Here is a 6019-nt window from a genome sequence, read left to right as displayed (position 1 = left end):
AAGTATGGTTGAAATCGGTCCATAACCTGATATAGCTGTCATATAAACTGATCTGGGGATTTGACTTCTTGAGCTTTTAGATGGCGCAATTCCTATCCGATTTGGCTGAAATTTTGCATGACGTATTTTATTTTTACTTTCAACAACTGTGTCAAATAAGGTTCAAATCGGTTCATAACCTGATATAGCTGCCATATAAACCGATCTGGGATCTTGACTTCTTGACCCCTATAGGTCGCAATTATTATCCGATATGCCAGAAATACGACGGATCCTCTCATGACCATCAACAAACGTGTTTATAATGGTCTGAATCGTTCTATAGCCCGATACAGATCCCATATAAATCGTTCCCTCTATTTTACTTCGTGAGCCCCAATGGACGCAATTCTTATACGAATTGGCTGAAATTTTACACAGGTCTCCAACATATAATTTAATTGTGGTCCGAACCGGACCATATCTTGATATCGTTTTAATAGCAGAGCAACTCTTTTCTTATATCCTTTTTTGCCTAAGAAGAGATGCCAGGAAAGAACTCGACAAATGCGATCCATGGTGGAGGGTATATAAGATTCGGCCCGGCCGAACTTAGCACGTTTTTACTTGTTTTTCCATAAGCAGGTTAAGTTCGAAGATGGGCTATACGATTATATCTTGACATAGCCTCCATATAGACCGATCCGCCGATTAAGGGTCTTAGGCCCATAAAAGACGAAATAATTATCCGATTTTGTTGAAATTTGGGACAGTAAGATGTGTTAGATCCTACAACATCTATTTCCAATTTGGATATAGCTGCCTTATGGAACGATCTCTCGATTTAAGGTCTTGCGCCCATAAAAGGCGCATTTATTTTCCGATTCTGCCAAAATTTGGGACAGTGAGTTGTGTTAGGCCCATCGAAATCCTTCTTTAATTTGGCCCAGATCGGTCCAGATTTAGATATAACTGCCATATAGACCGATCTCTCGATTTAAGGTCTTAGGGCCCTAAAAGGCGCATTTAATATCCGATTAGGTTAAGTTAGGCCCTTCCACATCCTTCTTCAATTTGGTCTAGATCGGTTCAGATTTAAATATAGCTGTCATATAGACTGATCTCTCGATTTAAGGTTTTGGGGCCAAAAACGGTGCATTTATTGTCCGATTTAGCCGAAATTTGGGACAGTGAGTTGTGTTAGGCCCATCGAAATCCTTCTTCAATTTGGCTCAGATCGTTTCAGATTTGAATATAGCTGCCATATAGACCGATCTCTCGATTTAAAGTTTTGGGGCCAAAAACGGCGCTTTTATTGTCCGATGGCGCCGCAATTTGGGAAAGTGAGTTGTGTTAGGCCCTTCGACATCTTTCTTTAATTTCACTCAGATCGGTCCGAATTTGGATATAGCTGCCATATAGACCGATGTATCGATTTAAAGTCTTGGCCCCATCAAAGGCGCATTTATATTCCGATTTCACTGAAATTTGACATAGTGACTTATGTTACACTTTTCGACATCCGTGTCGTATAGGGTTCAGATCGGTTAATTTTTAGATATAGCTACTAAAAAGACTAATATTTTGTTATACACAATTGAACAATGACTTGCGCTTATTGGTATTTGGTCGAAATCGGAACATATTTCCATATATAGCTGCTATGGTTCATTAGGTATGCATTTTTCAACGGAATTCGACGAAATGTGGTTTACATATATGCCCGAGGTGGTGGATATCCAAAATTCCGCCCGGACGAACTTAACGCCTTTATACTTGCTTTTTCTGGTGTTCACTCCTGGCTTTGAACCTAGACATTAGACATGATAACCCCTGTACCACGGTGGTCTTCGGACTAAGCTAAAAAATATGCCTGTATGGATGGGCTAAAGGTGGCCATTGTACGTCAATGGCCCAAATGACTGGCTAAGAGCAATAGTCATATTAATCAATAAAGCATATTTGCACAAAAAAGGTGGTCCTTTGATATGGTAACTGTTCAACACTTTCGGGGTTGAGATTCTATTTCAATATATTTTCTAGATATATAATCACTAAACCTCTGACCAAGTTATCAGTCAACTTGAGATCCCTGGGAGACAATATCCTCGATTTTGTATTTATTGGTTGGCTCCTTGTACGGTCGTGCTGGAGGTGTTGATTGCAAGGAGAATGAAGATAGTAGCATCGGTTCCCTACAGCATACCTCAGTACATGGCAATAAAAAGGGGAAAGTAAACAGTGCCCAAATACGCTATTCAAAAGCAGCTCTCTGCTCAGAGTTGCCTACACATGTACGTCTCTGAGAACAGTTTAACTTATCAAGTGGTTAATTAAGTTTTCTTATTCAAATTATGTTTCAAAAACTAATTTTGGGAAAGTATATTCATTCATATAGGAATGATAGATTTAGTGAACAGGCTGACTGACATCGCTAATTACAGTAAGAGTTAAAGTACTCTGTACCGCAGTGGTAGGGTAGGTAATAAATATTAATTTATTACTATCAAAGCGTTCTTTAATAGTGCACGATACTGAAAATTAAAAGTTAACCGGCCGAGAGAAATTTAAAACAAAGGACGAAATAGTATGCAAGATGTTCTGCATGCGATGGTCAGCAAAGCATCATTTAGACACATACAATAGACATAGTAAAGTAACAAAATTGGGATGGCTAGGTCTTGTTGCTGTGGATGATGCTCGCAGTGGTTGTTTTGTTTGTATACATAACAAAACTGTTTCATTCACAGCTAAACAAGAGGGTCCATGTTACTCCTTTTCTATGTTTTCGAATCTTTCATTCTTGGATAAACCCAGCTTCCTGCCAAACCATGCCAGAGGCGCTGAACGGTATAAATTGGCCTAGCTTAGAACACTTATATAGAGAGAAGAAAAGTTTCAATATCTGCTAAATAGGTTTTAGAGCGCACAACAAGACAAGTTTACTGGCTAAGGTGTATGTCCATAGTGGCAGGGGGCGGATTAATATCCGAACCTTCTTTTCGACTTAGCTCAACCTAACCTACTGAATAGGCAGCAGTTATAAGCGATGGTATTTCCAGTAAAAGACAACACATTGTTCCAAATAGTTCGTTGATGGGCACATACAAATTAAACCATTCTCAACAAACCAACAAACGAAGTTGGATAATAAATGCACTTTTATAGGGCCAAGGCTTTAAATCGAGAGATCGTTCTATATGGCACATATAACCAAGTCTGAAGAGATTTGGACCAAATTACATAAAGAAATTATAATAATCCTCATATTTAATTATAGCTCCACTACTGTATACGAAGTTATATCTTAATAGTGGCTGGTCTCTGTCATATTTTATTCAGGTCCCGAGAACTCATATACAAGTAACATTTTCCAACAATAAATGTACTTTTTATGGGAAGATCGGTATATATGACAGCTATATCTATATAGTCTGATCTGACTCATATGTGGGTCGGATGTCGGGAGGCTTAAGTCAACTCACTATTTCAAATTTCGACGAAATCGGGTAATAAATAAAGTTTTTATGTACTTCAGACCCTTAATCGGCATATCGGTTTATATGGCAGCTATATAATAAATAAAGCTTTTATGGGTTTCAAACCCTTTGTCGGCAGATCGGTCTATATGACAGCTATATCTAAATATAGTCCGATTTAAACCATATTTGGGTCTTATGTTGGGAGGCCTAAAACTACTCGCTGTTTCAAATTTCAGCGAATTCGGTTAAAAAATTAAGCTTTTACGTACTTCAGACTCTTTATCGGGAGATCGGTCTATATGACTGTTATATCTAAATATAGTCCGATGTAATCCATATTTAGGGCAGATGTCGGAAGGCTTAAAATAATCCTCTGTTTCAAATTTCAGCGAAATTGGATAATGAATAAAGCTTTTATGGGTTTTAGAGCCTTTATCGGCAGATCGGTCTATAGCTATATTTAAAAATAGTCCGATCTCAACCATATTTAGGTCATATGTCGGTACATGCTTGCTCTTCCATTCGAATTAGATTAGAAATATCAAGTCGTGCCTTCAGAAGCATAGAGGGTATAAAAATGCATCATTATTAAATTCATCCAGGGCTTCTTCCATTGACGAAGCCCATTTTTGGTTCAATGGGTACGTATATAAGCCGAATTGTCGATTTGGAGTGAAGATCAGCCAGAAGCATTACAAGAGCTACTAATGCATCCAGAAAAGGTCAGTGTTTGGTGAGGTTTATGTGCTGGTCATTGGACCGTAATTATTCATTGGACCGTAGTTATTCATAGATGATGTGAATCGTAACATAACTGTGAATGGTGAGCGCTATTGTGAGACGATATCCAATTTTTTTTTTTTGCCCAAAATGTAAGGGATTGACTTGCAGGACATGTGGTTTGAACAAGACGGTGCAACATGCCACACAGCACGCGTACCAATGGACGTATTGAGAGGCGTTTTCGGTTAACATTTTATTTCACACTCGGGACCGGTCAATTGGCAGCCTAGATCGTGCGATTTAACGCCTTTAGACTCTTTTTTGTGGGACTATGTTAAAGCTCATGTCGATATAGACAATCCCGCTTCAATTGACGCATTGGAAGATATCATTGAGACATTTATTCGTGAGATACCGGCCGAAATGTTGGAAAGATTATGCCAAAATGGTCCAACATTTGCATGAAATAATCTACTTACATTGGAGGCCACCGTAGCGCAGAGGTTAGCATTGGGTTCGTATCCTGGCGAGACCATCAGAAAAAACATTTCTCAGCGGTGGTTTTCCCCTCCTAATGGTGGCAAAATTTTTGAGGTACTATGTCATGTAAAAGCCGCAATGCGACACCTCTTTGGAAAGAATAGGACTGCACTCATTGATATGTGAGCAGTTAGGCCCTGTTGCTTAGTGGAATGTTCATGGACAAATTAAGTCAAATCGGTCTTTAACCTGATATAGCTCCCATATAAACCGATCTCTCGGTTTATATGTATCGCCACTCCTATGGGTGACCACGATAAATGACCTATTACGGATGCTAACTGAGGAGGGATTTGAACCCGTCTGCTATGCAAACGGTGTTATAATACTTCAAAGGGGTAAGGATCCGAACGAGCTATGCAGAAGGGCCGAAAGGGTCTTGCATGTGCCATATGACTGGGCTAGACCCAGAGGTCTCAATTTTAACCCAGAGAAGACTGAAATATGCCTGTTCACGAGGTTTAACGCACCACCAGTTTAATGCACTACGTTTCCTCAATAAGACGATTTCGATATCTGACAAGGTCAAACACTTAGGTGAGATCTTGGACACGAAACTTAATTGGAAGTGTCACATTCAGGAGCGAGGGCCTTAGGCTCGAAATGAGGCCTGAATCCACTGGCTCTACAGGAGTGCGATTAGACCTATACTTACTTACGCCTCAGTAGTTTGGTGGACTGCTATGGAGAAAAAGTGCAAAATAATCACCATACAACAGGTTCAGGAGCATAGGTGGAGCGATGAGGACCACGCCCACTAGTTCAGTGGAGATTATTCTAGATATTCGACCCATTGACATACAGATTAAGTGTGAGGCAGCCACTGCGGTCATGAGACTTAAAGCGATGGGGGAATGGATTGAGGATGGGAGCAGCTCATACCATCGCAGTATAATCGAGGCGACGATAGGAAACCTGGAAGGAAGGGATGAGGTTTCCGATCGGATACCTGAGATGAACCTTGAAGTCGAGTGCGAGACACTGCTGCCATCGGCACAGTCTTGTATTGACGGAACCCTAGTATTGCCATCTGGAAGATCATGTTACACGGATGGATCAAAGCTAGAGGACAGAGTGGGCCTGAAGGTTTACATTGAGAACCCAGGGACTGAGATCTGTTTTAGACTGCCTGACCATAAAACGGTCCTGCAGGGTGTGGTGCTAACGCGCGGACGTCGAGTGTGAACATCTTTACCGACAGTAAAATTGCCATAAGGGCAATAACAACCAGGACGGTAAGGTCACGAACATCAATAAACATGGTTAACCCGAAGCCTTTCGGGTCGACGCAGTCC

Source organism: Stomoxys calcitrans, chromosome 3 (assembly GCF_963082655.1).
Source record: "Stomoxys calcitrans chromosome 3, idStoCalc2.1, whole genome shotgun sequence".
Lineage (NCBI taxonomy): Eukaryota > Metazoa > Arthropoda > Insecta > Diptera > Muscidae > Stomoxys > Stomoxys calcitrans.
The sequence above is the reverse complement of the archived record's forward strand: the minus strand, read 5'-3'. Positions refer to the sequence as shown.